General features: G+C 34.3%; 1 protein-coding gene across 8 annotated transcripts in view; it reads right to left on the bottom strand.

The window, feature by feature from the left end:
* Positions 1-17,950, bottom strand: part of ZBTB21 (zinc finger and BTB domain containing 21) — a 69,321-nt gene that overhangs the window by 37,958 nt on the left and 13,413 nt on the right. For all 8 annotated transcript variants that reach the window (XM_074300472.1, XM_074300471.1, XM_074300467.1 and 5 more), the window contains exon 2: positions 3,437-3,487. The gene's annotated coding sequence lies outside the window, so the exon portion shown is untranslated. The remainder of the gene's footprint in view (positions 1-3,436; positions 3,488-17,950) is intronic.

The following is a 17,950-nucleotide window of genomic DNA, read 5'->3' as shown; positions in this document are numbered from 1 at the left end:
TTTTTTTTTAATTTTTGTATAGACCTGAAGCCTCTAATTGGTCTAACTTGTTATTGAAATGAACCCTCTCAGGAATGTAACTATTATTATTTTGCTTTTAGAATTTGGATATGATTGCCTGATGGATCATTACATCAGTAACCCACCATTTGAGAGGAATATCATAATTTACTCAGAGGAATGCCTTCCTGAACTGCAAGTGCACATTTTACCTGAACAAGAGTTGGGAGGACAACCTTAGCCTCTGCTTAAGATGATATCCTTCTGAATCAATTTCCCAGTTCTACTTCTTTGCTTCCCATTTGATTATTCCTGGATCTGTCTATGAGGTGGAATTGTTACTGCATGATTGGTTGTCACAGCTAAGGATGCTTTATCCTGCCATGTACATGCTCTTAGATTGAGGCCTTGAAGAATCAATTTTGACTGATTATATTATAATCATGTCCCTACTTTTTTCTCTTATAGCAAATTTCTGTAATCAGAGCAAGTGGTCAGTAGAAAACATGAGGCATAGTACCAGTATGCAGATAATATTTTGGTCTGCACCCAGCCCTGGAGGTTTCTCTGGCTGATGCCACAAAACCCCTTTTTCCTGGGCAAGAGTTTCTTTGCCTGAAGGCTCACTTGGGCCACTCCCACCTCCCTTTTGCTCATTGGGAAAGGAAGCAGACAATCTTATCACAACCTGATCAAGCCTTTTAAGACCTAGAAACCTAAATTGACCTCTTCCGGGACTTAGCCCTACCTTTTACACTGTACATTGATTGAGGGCGGGACCAGGTCCTAGAAGGTCTTGACTCAGTCTCTGGAATTCTATCCTAGATCCCTTGCTTACTTCTTAAAGAAACTTGGTGTCTTTGGGGCAATTCTCCTGCCTTAGACCCAGCTGCCACAGCCCTTCTAATTGAAAAATCTCCTAAACTCATCCTGGGCCAATCATTGAATATTCTGGCTCCCCACCAGATTCGGAGCACTTTTGCCTATAGCAGAGCTTTAGAATTAGGGAAAGAAATGAGAGTGAATATCTATTCTTACTTCAAATATGTTTTTCATGTTTTGTATGATCATGGAGGCTATATAAAAGAAAGGAGATTTACTTATTTTGACAACCAAATATTCCTTCATTAAGTATGCAGGGGAATAATTGGACCTAGAGAGGTTTCTGTCATGTTTTGTAAAGGAAGGGGGATTCACTTTAGACCAATGAAAACAGGCTTGCAGATTCAGCTGCCTGTACTGTCTGTATTCCCTCATATAGCTCCCAGGCAAATAAATTCTGAAAAAAATTGTTAAAAAGGCTCTAGAGTTTTTGCTAAAGGAGATCATTCTCACTTAAAGCCACAATGTTCCATTCATTCCCCCTACTCCTTTGAGGAAACAAAAGCAGGAATTTGGGGAAAACATTCTTTGGTATCCTAGGAAAAGCTGTTTGGATGAGAGGCATTCATGATAGTCTCATGGTCACCCCCTCAGTCTTCTTCTGGATGGGGTTCCTGATTACCGTCCCCAGTAATCCAATATTAACTTCATTTTTGTTTATTCTTTTTTTTTTTTTTGCATGTATTTAATCCTTACATTTTTAATCTACTTGTGAGAATTGTTTCTTCCAGACTCCAAGCCATAAAATTTCAACCACCTGAAATCACCTGAAAGCTGATTTTGACACTTAGCACTGGATGCCGCAGCAGCCTACAAGTCATTTGTCACTCTTTCTCAATCTGGACCCCAATGGGCAGGGCCAGCTCTACACCCCTTATCAGTCTGAAGCAGGTCCAGAAGATAAGATATTTACTCCCTTTGTCCCAAATGAATAGGGAGTGTTTGATGTGGGAATAATGGGACAATGGTCCTGAGGCTCCTGGGCCTCCAGTGTCTTAGTTCTATGGATAACATTGGCTTCCAGATGCCAATCTGTTGGTCTGTGATCATAAGGTTTCCAAAACAGTGGGTATTTGTGAAAGTGGGGTCTCTGATTTCTGTTCATTGCTTTAAGCAGCAATATCCTGTCACCTGCTTGCTTATGCTCTTAAATCACTAGAATAATTCAAGATTTCTTAGCTAAAATGGTTGCTGAAAGCTTCCATTGATGTGCAGGTGTTAGTTCTAAATGGTAAAGAGTGGGGGTGTAGAGGGTATAAGACCCTTCAGCCAAGATGGAACCTGCTAACAATGTCTAGTTCAGCTCCCTATCTCCCCTTGGGTTTTTGGCCTTCCTGAGAAGTCAGGGGGTGGTGACAATCTACATACAATAGCAAGTTGTTAATGTGGTCCCATGTGCGCAGTATATACTTAGCACATACAGTGTTGTTTTGGTTATATAAGGGTATGAGGGTATATAAGGGGGAGAGAATTTGGAAACAACGAATTCCATATTTCAACCATCCTTGGGAGTCTCGCTCCTCCACTAAGATGGTATGGTTTTTCACTCCATCATGGAGGCTCTAGAAAGCACAGTATGTTTTGTCAACCTAATTTGAAAGCTCTAGAAAGCAGGACACAACAGCAGGGTATGATTAATACTAAAGAAAGGGACACCTGAAGGTCTAAATAACAAGGATGTCCTCATGGAAGAAATATATCAAGATTGGTGTGAGAAATCTTCAAATGTATGAAAAAGAGGGTCCCTGGATGGGACCAGTTGAAAATTTTTCAAAAAGTCTATGAGATGGAGTGGATAGGATTGTAGACCTAAATTTCAGGAAGTAGACAACATTGTTGATCATTTGTCAATGATTACTTCCTTTTCAGTCCATCTAATGAGCCCAAGTCTTTTGTTATTTAATCAATTCATTATTTTTGGTTTGTCACCAGATACGATGCTGGAGATGGGAGCTGAGAGGCTCTATGTCTGCTCAGCTGGTGTACTTGGGCCTCTCCTTACAAGGACTAAATATATGGTTCCTGTTTGTATCTGAAGATGCTTCTGATTAGTCAATTTGGGTGAGGGGGGTCTAGAACTCATGCCATACAACAGTAATACAATAATGCCAGAAGATTTCAATGTCCCTCTCTTATTTTTGGATAATTCTAACAAAAATAAACTAAAGAGAAAATACAGAACTAAACAAATTGCTGGAAAAACTAGACATAACAACTTATGTATCTTCTAAATGTAACTTTAAAAGATTATATGCATTTCTCAACACTACATAGAATTTACAAAAACTGACCATTTTATTCAGCCTTAGATACATTGTAAACAAATGTAAAAAAGTAGAAATAGTAAACACATCCTTTAATCTCCATAACACAATAAATATAGTAATACAGTAAATGATTCAGAGACTTAAAAAAAGGAATTTTTTCTTTGTCTTTTGACAAAGACCCAAAATTAAACTCAGACTCAACAATAAAATCCTAAATAATAACAGGGTCAAATACAAATCATAGAAATATTACTTATATAAAAGAAAATTATAATGATGAAACATACCAAAATTTCTGTGATGCAGCAAAAGAAGTCCTCAGGGGAAAAGTCATATCCCTATAAATATACATTAACAAGATAGAAAAAGAGAAGATTAATTAACTGAATTTGCATCTCAAAAAATTATAAAGCTAGCAATAAACCTAAAATAAACATAAAGGAGGACTTGTTGAAAATTAGAGGAGAAACAGATAAATAGAAACAACTGATTCATTAAAAAGAATATAATATGATGTATGTTAAATCATTCCGAGTAAAAATTAAAAGGACTGGAAAAATATATTCTATAAAATAGCAAATGTATAAGATAAAATTATAAGAATCACCAGAAGAAAAACGTCATATGCACAGATACACTCTAGGCTAATAAAACTAAAAAAAAAAAAAAAAAAAAAAAAAAAAACCAGAACACCTTCAAAATTTAAAAATTCTTAAACTGATAGAAGAGGAAACAAAGATCATAAGTAACCCTATCTCAAAAAGGAAACTGAAGTAGTACAAAGGTACTACTAAAAAACAACAACAAAAAACTTAACAAGAAATCTTTCTAGTCCTGATGGAGTCACAGAAGAATTGTATCAAATTTTTAAAGAACAAATAGTATCCATACTACATAAATTATTTTTTACAATTGAAAAAGTATCCTAACAGAATCCTTTCCTGTGACAATACTATCCTATTACCTAAAAACCAGGGAAGAATAAAACAAAGAAAAACTATAGACCAATATCATTAATGAATACTGATGAAAAGTTTTTAAATAATTTTGTCAGATTACAGCAATTTATCCAAAAAATAATTCATTACAACCAAGTTAGAATTATATCAGCAATCAAAGAAATTGGTCAACATTAAGAAAACAATAGACATAATAAATCATATTAAAAACAAAAACATCCAAAGCCACATGAATAATCTACACAGACATCTTATTTCCCACTCTAATTACACTCACTAGATTAGATTAAATTTAGATTTTTGCCTTCTCCACCAAGCTCCCAGTGGGGCTTGGGAAATCTCATGATTTTGAAAGATCAAATCAGCCTTGTCATTTATGCCTCGGCAATACTTTCTCATTCTTTGAGGGGGAACCATAAATTCTATTTAAGAAAAGGGAAATGTTAGACATCTCATTTCCCATCCCCAGCTGCTCTCATTTTTTTGTACTCAATTTGTACTTCTTCAACTTCTGCAGAAGCACCTGTTTTGGATTTCTTTGACTTTTCCACAATGGTCCCTCTAAATTATCTCCTCCTTACTATCTTTTCTGCTTTCTTTTGCCCCTGAGGACAAGAATTTTTTCTTTTATATTTTTATTGTAAGCAATTAGTATGGTGCCTGGCACAAGGTAGGCACTTAATTTTTATTCCTGACTATTAATGTGTTTATCTCAATAAATACAGAAAATCATTTGACAAAGTACAATATTCATGCTTGCTTATTTAAAAAAAATCCTACAAAGTATAGGAATAAAATAACTTTAAAAATGAAAGGCAAGTATAGGAAATGGGAATACACTAGAACCTTTTCCAATAAATGAGGAGTAAAGCAAGGATGTCTGCTCTCCCACTATTATATACTATATATATATGTATATATATATATATATAATTTATTTTTTTTTTTACAAAAATTTTATGCATAGGTAATTTTTCAGTATTGACAATTGCAAAACCTTTTGTTCCAACTTTTCCCCTCCTTCCCCCCACCCCTTCCCCCAGATGGCAGGTTGACCAATACATGTTAAATATGTTAAAGTATAAGTTAAATACAATATATTATTTGATATATTTTTGGAAATGCTACTAAGTGAAAGAAATTAAACCATAAAGAGAAATAAAGAAGAGACCAAAACAATCACATTGGCTGATGCTTGAAAAATTCCAAGAATTCAACAAAGATACTAATTGAAGCAAACTGATAGTTTTAGACAAAATTTAGATTACAAAAAAAATTTAAAAATACCTATTTTTATGAAACAGAGACAATAAAAGAAAAAGAAGTCCCATTCCAAATAATTACAAAATGCATAAAGTATCTTGGGGTCAAACTACCAAAACACACAAGACTCATAAATTTCCTTACAAAGTGGCTCCTTAAAGAAATAAAGAGCAACTAAATACCTGGAAGTGTGTGATTGGGCCAATGCCAATATAATAAAAAATGACAACAGTACCAAAGCTTGCATGTTTAAAGACATAACAATCAAATTATCAAAGGGATACTTTATAGTACTTACTGAAATAATAAAAATATATATATTTGGAAAAATTAAAGATCTAGAATATGAAGGAAATGAAGAAAAGTAAAGACAAAGGTTGATTAGCACTTTTAGACTTCAATACATATTATAAAGCAACATATAATCCAAATTATCTGATAATTATTTAAAAAAAAAAAGGAGGGCTAGATCAATAAAACAGACAAGAGGAGAAAATAAAAAAAACAATAGGTTAATAACCTAGTATCTCATAAGGCAGTTTTCCCTATTTGATTTAAAAAAAAAAAAAAAAAAAAACTTCGGGGGAAAGAGACCCACATGTGCAAAAAATGCTTGTGGCAGCCCTTTTTGTAGTGGAAAATGAGTGGATGCCCATCAGTTGGAGAATAGTTGAATAAATTATGCAATATTATTGTTCTGTAAGAAACAACCAGCAAGATGATTTCAGAAAGTCCTGGAGAGATTCACATGAACAGATGCTAAGTGAAATGAGCAGTACCAGGAAATCATTGTACAAGGCAACCAGGCAACAAGGCAACAAGGCAACAAGATTATATGATAATCAATTCTGATGGATAGGGCTCTTTTCAACAATGAGAATTCAGGCCTGTTTCAATGACCTTATGATGATGAGAACCATCTACACCCAGAGAGAGGACTGTGGGAACTAACGATGAATTACAACATAGCATTTTTCACTCTTTTTGTTGTGGTTTGCTTGAATTTTATTTTTTCTCTCTTTTTTTAAACTTTTTGATCTGATTTGTGTGTGTGTGTGTGTGTGTGTGTGTGTGTGTGTGTGTGTGTGCAATCACTGTATAAAGATGTATGCTTAAACAGGATTTAATATATATTGGATTACATACTATCTAGGGGAGGGTGGAAGAGGAGGGAAAATTGGAACACAAGGTTTTTCTTTCTCTCTCTTTTTTTTTTGTGATAGTTTTTTGTCTATTTATTAATATTTTTGATATATCAAGGTGTGTTTGATGTTCCATAAGGAAGTTGTGTCATGAAGAAGTGATATTGTCTTCTTTTTTTTTAAATTAATTTTATAATTATAAAAAAATTTTTTTTGACAGTACATATGCATGAGTAATTTTTTTTTATAACATTATCCCTTGTATTCATTTTTCCAAATTTTCCCCTCCTTCCCTCTACTCCCTCCCCTAGATGACAGGCAATCCCATACATTTTACATGTGTTACAGTATAACCTAGATACAATATATGTGTGTAAATCCAATTTTCTTGTTGCACGTTAGGAATTGGGTTCCGAAAGTATAAGTAACCTGGGTAGAAAGACAGTAGTGCTAACACTTTACATTCAATTCTCAGTGTTCCTTCTCTGGGTGTAGTTGTTTCTGTCCATCATTGATCAACTGGAACTGAATTAGATCTTCCCTTTGTTGAAGATATCCACCTCCATCAGAATATATCTTCATACAGTATTGTTGTTGAAGTGTATAGTGATTTCCTGGTTCTGCTCATTTCACTCAGCATCAGTTCATGTAAGTCTCTCCAAATCTCTCTGTATTCATCCTGCTGGTTATTTCTTACAGAACAATAATATTCCATAGCATTCATATACCATAATTTACCCAACCATTCTCCAATTGATGGAGATCTGTTCATTTTCCAGTTTCTGGCCACTATGAAAAGAGCTGCTACACACATTTTGGCACATACAAGTCCCTTTCCCCTCTTTAGTATTTTTTGGGGATATAAACCCAGTAGTAGCACTGCTGGATCAAAGGGTATGCACATTTTCATAACTTTTTGGGCATAGTTCCAAATTGCTCTCCAGAATGGCTGGATTCTTTCACAACTCCACCAACAATGCATCAGTGTCCCAGTTTTCCCACATCCCCTCCAACATTCATCATTATTTGTTCCTGTCATCTTAGTCTGACAGGTGTGTAGTGGTATCTCAGAGTGGTCTTAATTTGCATTTCTCTGATCAGTAGTGATTTGGAACACTCATATGAGTGGATATAGTTTCAATTTCATCATCTGAGAATTGTCTGTTCATATCCTTTGGCCATTTATCAATTGGAGAATGGTTTGATTTCTTATAAACTAGGGTCAGTTTTGGAAATGAGGCCTTTATCAGAACCTTTAACTGTAAAAATATTTTCCCAATTTGTTACTTTCCTTCTAATCTTGTTTGCATTAGTTTTGTTTGTACAGAAACTTTTTAGTTTGATGTAATCAAAATCTTCTCTTTTATGATCAATAATGATCTCTAGTTCTCTGGTCATAAATTCCTTCCTCCTCCACAGGTCTGAGAGGTAGACAAGGGTCAATGTTGAAAAAATTATCCTTGTATATGTTTTGAAAATAAAAACTTCATTAAAAAAAACAAACAAAAAAAGCATTTTACAAATGTTATCTAATTTGATCCTCACAACCACCCTAGGAAACAAAAGCTGTTATTATCCCAATTGTACAGCTTAAGAAACTGAGACTAATAGAAGTTATATAACCTGTCCAGGGTCACACTGTTTATAAGAATCTTAGCCTGGATTTGAACTCAGGTGTTCCCAAATCCAAGCTCAGCAATACATCAGTTTCCTATTAAGATAAGAAAAATAAAGAGGGAAGCAGTCAAATGGGGGGAAAAAAAATCTTTGCATGAAATTTCTCTAATAAGGATTTGGTAATCAAGACATCTAAATAAGTATATTTAAGACCAACAATCTCCAGCAGATAAATGGTCACAGAATATGAATAACAATTCTTAAAAGGATTGGGAAGTGTTCTCAATCACATGAATGAATATGCTTCAAATCACTAATAAAAATGCAAATCAAAATAATACTGAAATTACACCTCACACGCTGAAAATTGGCAAAGATGACAAAAATGGCAATAGTTAAAGACAAGCACATGTATTACTGATGGAGCTATAAAATTAAAAGAAAACTATATTGGGAAACAGTTTGGAATTATGCAAATGAAATGGCTAATATCCCTTTGACCCAGAGATTCTATTATTAGTTTTATTGTTAAGAAAGTCTACACCAAAATATTTATAATAGCATTTTTGGTGATATAAAATTATTGGAAACAAAGAAAATGATCATAGATTAAAGAATGGTTAGACCATCATGGTACATGAATTTATTGGGATATTTCAATGATATAAGAAATGATGAATGTAACAAATACAGAGAAATGTGCAAGGATTTCAATAAACTCATGAAAAAAAGAATGAGGAGAAGCAAGAAAATAATGTGACTAAAAAAACAATATTACAATAATTATAATGTAAGTAGATTTGTTTGCACACAAAATAAAATGTAAATATTGTAAAATTATGAAGAATAGCATGACCTGAAAGAAGAGATATGAGAGGCAATCCCAATCTATCTATCCCTTTGAGGAAGTGGAAGGCCCACAGGTTATTGCACACTGCATATGGTTTTGGACTTTTAAAAAATATATTGATCAGTTCTGCTGATTTTTTTCTTTTTTTGGTTCAAAGAATACTACTTATTACAATGGGAAAGATTTCTGGGAAAAGGAAGGACAGATTCTGGGTAAAAAGTGCTAATACAAAAAAAAAAAAACAACCCAAAATATAACAATGAAATGCTCAAATAAATTGGCAAAGAAAAAAATGGGATTCCAATCCTTGATGGAGACTGAAAATTCAAGCATAAATTTATACCTTTGGTGCATATGATGTGAATTATCTTTCCCTGTCAGGAAGAAGCCCAAATACTGTTCATATGGAATAATGTCATCCTGCTTCCAATCTAGTTAGCATCTTTAAAGTTATTTAAAATAACCAATAAGACAACCTAGATGAGAACTTCGCTTTCCCAGACTGTCCTATAACCATAACTTAAAGACAGTCATAATGTAAATGCTATTAATCACAATTGCATATAAAAGGAAGTTAGCTTTCCCAGGCTATTTTGAGTGGTATAATTTTAAACAGGTCTGGGACCTGGTCTGCCAGGTGCATTCTATGTAGCTGTTTGATTCTCTTTCCTGAATTCTCACTTTTGCATCTGAGAAATTCCCAAGACTATATTTCCACTATTAAAGATCTGCTTATGATGAAGATCTTAGCTAAATTCTTTTCAGAACTAAGCTACTGTGAGGTTCTCTCACTCCTTTACAATGTTTTCCCTGCAACATTGTGTTTCTCCTTACTCTAACTAATTGGTTAGTCTGCTAAATTTCTCTAAGGATGTAACCTGCCAAAGGTATGGTTAGGCCTCATGGCATATTCCTTTAATGGATTCTTCCAAATTCTTTTTTAACTACATGCTCTTTCAACTCTATTTCATATTTGCCACCATTCCTGGTGCCTATTTTATCTCTTATTTTGTCTGTAAACTCTTTTCCTAAATAAACCTTCCTTTTGGCAAAGAGAATGACCATTGTGAATTTGTCACATTTATTTCAAACTAGGTATTGCTATTGATCATTTGATGTTCAAAATTCGCGGTCTTCTCCTTGCCAAAGATAAGAAATGGGTATCCCAATATTTTTTCTACTAAGGCAGTATGACCTGGAACTCAGCAAAATCTGATGCTCTGAAACCTGCTGGCCTTCTCCTTCACCTGAAGATAAGGGGATCCCTCCCTCTTCCCACTTCTAACTCTCATTTCTCACTGTAGTGGAGTCCTTAATGAATTTCCAGGTTTTTTCTTTTTTGCTTTTTTTCCCCAAGGCTCATAGATAACTAGCAAAAACTGAGGCCATGTGATCTTCAGGGGAATGCCTCGGATTAAGTTTTGCTATCTCTGGTGTGGACCCCACTTTCCTGTGGGTCTGCAGCTCTTTGAGCACTGGCTACAAGGTGAAGATGGAATAAGAGTATGAAAGATTACTAAAAGTGTAGGGTTGTGGTTTTTGGCTTTCTAGGGGTACTTTTACTCCCCAAACATTGAAAAGGGGAACTCCTGTGACATCTGACCAGTTAAAATTTAAAAGGGGTACTTCTTTTATCTTCTCCTTCTCTCTGTTAGCTACCTTGATTTGAAGCCTGTTATGTTTTTAAGTAGGCAAATTACACAAAACTAAAAGAAGTCCTCTACAGGCCTGAACCTGAGGCTTGCAGAAAAGCAATAGAAAGGGGAAAAAAAAAACCCTCTCTGGGATTTTCCACACTTCTCTGCCCTTGTGGAATCTATCCTGGCTAAGCTAATGTCCCAGGCTTGACACTTTGAAGCCTGGATTCTTTTGGAATTCATAATGGTACTCCAACATGTTTGATGGAAGTCACTCAGCATTTCCGGTATGGAAAGTAGGCCAACCTCCCTCAGATACCTCCCTCACAAACCTCCTGATACCTTGGCATCAGCTGGACATCTGGGTCCTTATGCTCAAAAAGGGAACTTCCCATGTTTTCCTCTTGTGTGTATGTGTATAAAAGAATATGGCTTATCATCCTGTACTCCATGAGAAACCTTTTCCCTTTGATTATTAATTGCAGAAGAGCTGGATAGATGGGTAAAAATATAGAAAATTATTGAAATGTGAAAGGGAAGTTTTCTGCCATCTCAAATTTTGGGGTTATATTTAAATTGAAATTCTGATTCTAAAATTGTATGAGATAATTACTATTAATTAGTGCATGCTAAAATTGAGAGCTTCTTTATTCTGGATATAAGACCTTAGAAATTTGTGTACAAGTACTTAAGTATTGCTACTGAAAATTTAAATCTGAATTTGATTTGATTTTAAACAAACAATGGGTATTAAACCAAAGTTCTCTTGTAATTTACTCAAAGAGGTCACATGTTTATATTTCTTAATTAGATGAAATGTTTAAGGTGTTACATTGCTTTTTAAATTGTATGTTGTACAATTTGTTAAAAAAAAAAAATATGAGCTACTTATCACCTGTGTTCTTCATTAATCTTCTCAGGAAATATTAACTGAGTTCCTGGGTTTATAGCACTGAAGTAAATTATTCTCTTGAATTATTTGAAACTGATGATTTTTTTCTTTTTTTTAAAATTAATTTTATAATTATAATATTTTTTGACAGTACATATGCACAGGTAATTTTTTACAACATTATCCCTTGTACTCCTTTCTGTTCTGAATTTTTCCCTTCCTTCCCTCCATCCCCTCCCCTAGATGGCAGGCATTCCCATACATATTAAATATGTTATAGTATATCCTAGGTACAATATATATGTGCAGAATCGAATTTTGTTGTTGTTGTTGCAAAGGAAGAATTGGATTCAGAAGGTAAAAATAATCTGGGGAGAAAAACAAAAAAATGCAAACAGTTTACACTCATTTCCCAGTGTTCCTTCTCTGGGTGTAGCTGATTCTGTCCATCATTGCTCAATTGAAATTGGATTAGCTCTTCTCAATGTTGAAGATATCCACTTCCATCAGAATACATCCTCATATAGTATTGTTGTTGAAGTGTATAATGATGTCCTAGTTCTGCTCATTTCACTCAGCATCAGTTGATGCAAGTCTCTCCTGTATTCATCCTGTTGGTCATTTCTTACAGAACAATAATATTAATAATATTCATATACCATAATTTACCCAACCATTCTCCAATTGATGGGCATCCATTCATTTTCCAGTTTCTAGCCACTACACAAAGGGCTGCCACAAACATTTTGGCACATATAGGTCCGTTTCCCTTCTTTAGTATTTCCTTGGGAAATAAGCCCAGTAGTAGTACTGCTGGATCAAAGGGTATGCACAGTTTGATAACTTTTTGGGCATAATTCCAGGTTGCTCTCTAGAACGGTTGGATATTTTCACAACTCCATCAACAATGCATCAATGTCCCAAAACTGATGATTTTTAAAACCTAAAACTGATTTTCACTGTGTCTAGGAAGTAAGGATACATTGAAGACTTTATCTAATGGATTTTATTCTTGAATCTGTAGGCATTTCCCTCTCTCCTGCTCTCAAGTTGGGGAAAGTGGGGAAAAAAAACCAAAACAAACAAACAAAAAAAACCCCAAACCAGAACCATTCTATCTAGCTAACAATGTCATAAATCTTATGATATTAACTTGGTATGGAATGTGAAATTCTCATTCAAGAAAATACAGATATAAACAGAAATTAGGATTGAAAACTGTATTATAGTTTTATTTTAGATCAGTTGGAATATGAGGACATATTTCACCCTGGCTTGTGGAGAGCACTCACCTGAGCTGCCTTCCTACTAGTGCTCAGCCCTTTTCTGAGTCTTCCTGATGGTTAAATGAAATTCTTTAACTTTAAATTGCTTCTTTTTTTTTTTTTAAGTGAACTGCCTATGTCTACAAGGTATTTGTAATTGAATATTTGTTTTTGTTTTTCAAGTGTGTCGTTGTTTAAAGCAAAGTCAACCATGATGCTTTAAAGATTCTAATTATGCTCAGGAATACAAGGAACTAATAAGATAAGTTTGCTATAGATTTTTTTAAAGTTTTGATTAACTGCAAATTCTTTCAAAATGATTACTTCTTCCATAGTTTACATCTGTCCTCAGCAAATTATTTAACATTTATTTAGTGTATCATGATCTCCCTGTCTAACCCATATGATCTACAGCTTTCTTTAAACACCTAAAGCAGGATTTTCAAAATCTGTAATTTTCCTGCATTGAATTTTGTCTATGCACTCTGCCCAGTATTGGGGAAATGAAATCCCTTCTCCTCAAGTTCATTTGCATGTGAAAAGAAAGCATGCCATGAGAATGCCTAGTTTAGGCTATGCAGAATGATTTGTGAGGTTTTTTTTTTTCCCTTTAGATCTGAAGTCTCTGATGTGGGAATTGGCTATTTGAGAGAAATTCTGTATAAATAATACTCTTTTGAATTTGGGTATGATTGCTTGATGGATCATTAAGTTAGTAATCCAACCATTCAAGAGAGATATCATAAGTTCTCAGATGGATACCATTCTGAACTTATAGGTGGATGTCTATCAGGGTAAAGATCTGGGAGGACAATCTTAGACTCTGTTCAAGATCAGATCTTTCTGACTCAGTTTCCCAGTTGTAGAATGTTTTCCACATTATTTCTGAGTCTAACTATGAGGTGGAATTTTTACTGCATGATTGGTTATCAAAAGATTATTAACTAAAGTCAAATGACTAAGGATGCTTTGTTCTCTAATGATGCCTCTGTTTTTTCTCTTATAGCAAATATCTATGAGCAAAGCGTCAGTTTAAAAACCATGAATAAAAATGCAAGTATAAAATGTTCCTGTTTTCCATCTGAAAATGTGTAGTCATTATGTAAATGACTGTTTTCCATCATTAGGTAGATGAAGAAGCCCAAATCCTATTTGTATAGAAAAATGTGAAATCAGAGTCTATTGCTAATATATCCTTCCTGTCTCCAATCTAGTTAGCATTTTAAAGACATTAACAACAACCTTTCGGATAATCTTGATGAAAACTTAGCTTTCCCAGACTGTCCTATTACCATAAATTAAGACAGTCATAATTTAAACTCTATCAAGCATAATTGCATAAATAAAGGAAGTTAACTTTCCCACACTATTTTGATTGGCATATCTTTAGATAGGTCTGGGACCTGGTCTTCCAGGTGCATTTCATGTAGCTCTCTGACACTCCTTGAATTCCCACTTCTGCACCTGAAATATGATGATGATCTTGGCTTAGTCATTTTCAGGAGTAAGACCAATATAAGATTATTGTCTCTTTTCTTCCTCATAGCATCTTTCATGGTGTCTTTCTCCTTATTATAGCTAACTGTGGTTAGTCTGCTCTTTGGATCTAACCTACCAATCAATTGCATGCTTGGGCCTTATAGCATATTCCTTTAAAGGAAATTCCTTTCCTTTCTAACTAAATGCTCTCCCAACTCTAATTCCTATTTCCCATTCCCGGTGTCTATTTTATCTGTTAATTTCTTCTCCTAAAATAAATCTTCCTTTTGGCAAAGAGAATGGTCATTGTGAATTTGCCACATGTTTATTTCAAACTAGGTATTGCTACCTTGATTTCATCAGACATGTGAATTGGTCTAACCTTTCCAGAAAGTAATCTGAAATTATTAAGAACGTGACTAAAATGTGCATACCCTTGGACCTGAAGATCTTGCAATTAGGAATATACTTCAAAGAGGTAAAAAGGATAAAAAGGCCCAACATATTTACAGCAACTCTTTATTTACAATATCTTTATTGTAGCAAAGATCTGGAAACAAAGATGTCCACAGGATGAGGAATCCTGAACTATGAGAATCAAAATAGAGAAGTCAAGATGGAGGAGGGGAAGTCAATTTGGTAGAACAGCAGAAAACAGTTCAGCTATTCTTCCCCTCAATCTCAAATTCCTCCAAACGGTCTATAAAAAATTAAAAAAAAAAAATAAAAAAATTCACCAGACTTTAATCCTGAAGGGGAAATTTAGAAAAGTCACAGTGAGTTTTTCTTCTAGCCCAGACTAACAAAAAAGAGAGACACAGACTGAGAGGTACATTAGGGACAGTATCAGACCAGGAAAGCTTCATGCACAGTTCACCCTAGCATCCAGTGAAAGGTTGCACACTAGGGCAAGAAAGGATCCCAGAGGAACAATTTCCAACTATGCCCAAAGGACTATAAAACCTTTTGATCCAGCAGTGTATCTATTGAGTTTGTATTCCAAAGAGACCATAAAAAAGAGAAAAGGACTTACATGAGCAAAAATGTTTGCAGCAATCCTTTTTTGAAGTGGTAAGGAAATGGAAACTGAGTAGATGCAGAGAGAACTATGTTTGGAGAAATTACACATGTTTAATTTATATTGCATTGCTTGTTGTTGGAGGCAGGGGTAGGAGGGAAAGAGAGGGAGAAAAAACAAAAAGATATATAAGAAAGGGTCTCAGAATTACATCAAGGCATCATAAACAGGCGGGTGTCAACTGGCAGCAGTCAAGATCAACAAGTCAAGCTGAACTGAGTAGGGGACCTGCTGACATTCCTGGGTAGGAAGGCTTTGGGCAGGATATAAAGAAAGAATCAAGTTTAGAAGCAAGTATCGGCAGTGTGCCTCAGATTCCAGGAATAGAGTAAGGTTTTCAGTTCCAGCAAATAACCCAGTCTCAAGCTTACAAAGGAATAACCAGGGTAGGGATCTCAAATCAAAGGTGAACCTATTTTACTCTGGACTAGTAGAGTTTTCTAGCTAGCTAATACAGGTTGAGTCTAGTAGCTCTATATTGATGCTTGGACTAAAGGCCAGATCAAATACTTTCAGGACTCAGACCAGAGATAAAGCAAACAGATCACACTGGAAAACACTGAAAGCTTATATGTCCTTAATCTGTCCCTGAGATCCTTGAATAATAATACAATACTCAATACTCCCAAGAAAGCAAGAATAGAACTAGTCTTGTCCCTCCCTGAAGAATTGTTCCAAATCCAGCCCTAACAGTAAATCTAAAGCCAAGCAGCTGACTAGAAGAATAAGCAGTTATGGTGGCAAGGTCCCCAGAACAGAAATAGAGAATCCAGAAGCAAGTCTCTGAGAAAAACACAACTTAACTAGAATTCCTGGAGGAGATAAATCAAAAGAATTTTTTTTTCTTTTTTAGAGATTAAAAAATATTTTTATAAATGAGAAAATAAGAATGCTTGAGGAAAAACTTGGAAAAGAATTGAAAAATACAGAAGAAAGAATTAGAAAGGGAATTACAAACTTGCCCCAAGAGATACAAATCCTTGTAAAAGTAAAAACCAGAATGGCCCAAATAGGAGTCAAAGATTCCAAGAGACAACAAAAAATATTAAAGCAAAATCTAAAGACTGAAAAAGTAGAAGAAAATGTAAAGTATCTCCTGGCAAAAAACAAGTGAACTAGAAAGCAGATCAAGGGGAAAAAAAAAAAAAAAGAACTACTGGATTACTTAACATGACCCCTCCTCCCCAAAAAAGGAAGAAGTATAGACATCACATTTCAAGAAATCTAAGTTTTCTATCTATATATACGGGATGTCCCTTATAGCCAGATGCAAAGTGCAAATAAATGGACACCTCCTGAAATGAAAATACCCAAATACATTAGAGTCAAAATACAGAGCTTCCAAGTTAAGCAGACAGAATTATATAGATGATTTTTTAAAATTAATGTATGAATAAATGAATATTGCAAGAGTCAGAAAATACTTAGAAGGCACATTCAGAATCATACAAGATTTAGCATCCACCACATTAAAAGTGCAGAGAACTTGGGATATAAGTATTCTGGAAGACAAAGGATATATAATCTTATAGTGAAGAATAATTTACTCAATAAAATTGAGTATGATGCCAGAGGACTAATTAAATAGAAGACTTCCAAATATTCCTGATGAAAAAAAACAAAAACAAAAACAGCTATACTGAAATTTCCAAGTTCAATATATAGGAGTTAAGAAAAACATAAAATAGTAAACACGAATGAATAATAAAAGACCAAATAAGGACAAACTGCTTACATTCAAATATGAGAAATGATTTCAGAAAAAGCTGGGAAGGCTTGTAGGAAATGATGTAGAATGAAATTGAATGGAACCAACAGAACAATTTATATAGGGACAAAAATATGGAAAAGACAAACAATTTTAAGACGTAGGAGTTCTAATCACTGAATGGCCAACCATGATTCCAGAGGATGAAAGTTAAAATATGCCACTTACCTTCTGATAGAAAGATGGAGGACTCAGATTATAGAATATGCCATTTAATTTTTTTGGGCAAAGACAATGAAGAAATTTGTTTTGCTTGCTTATGTTTATTTTATTTTATTACTATTATTATTTTGCTGAGGCAATTGGGGTTAAGTGACTTGTCCAGGATCAAACAGCTAGGAAGTGCTAAGTGTCTGAGATCACATTTGAACTCAGGTCCTCCTGACTTCAGGGCTGGTGCTCTAACCACTGTGCCATCTAGTTGCCCCTGCTTATGTTTATTTTTAATGAGGGTTTTGTTTTTCTTTTATTCTCAATGGGGAGGGAAGTTTGGAGGTGGTATTTAAGGTAGGAGAGTAAGAAGGCAGATGTTGGCTGATTTTCTAAAAAATATGTGATATATGTGTATATATATATATATATATATATATATATGTATATATATATATGTGTGTGTGTGTGTATATATATATATATATATATATCTACAGACACACACATATATACATATGTGTATCTATATTCACACACACATATATATATAATTTTAAAAAGAAATAGTGAATATGAAGAATAAAAAAGAAGCATAAAGCATAAGTAGACTTGCATGAAATGATGCAAGGAAAAATAAGCAGAGAGGAAAATATATATAATAATTACATTAAGGTAAATGGAAGGAACAAATTTAAGAA

The sequence above is a fragment of the Sminthopsis crassicaudata genome, chromosome 3 (assembly GCF_048593235.1).
Source record: "Sminthopsis crassicaudata isolate SCR6 chromosome 3, ASM4859323v1, whole genome shotgun sequence".
Taxonomy (NCBI): domain Eukaryota; kingdom Metazoa; phylum Chordata; class Mammalia; order Dasyuromorphia; family Dasyuridae; genus Sminthopsis; species Sminthopsis crassicaudata.
The sequence above is the reverse complement of the archived record's forward strand: the minus strand, read 5'-3'. Positions and strand labels throughout refer to the sequence as shown.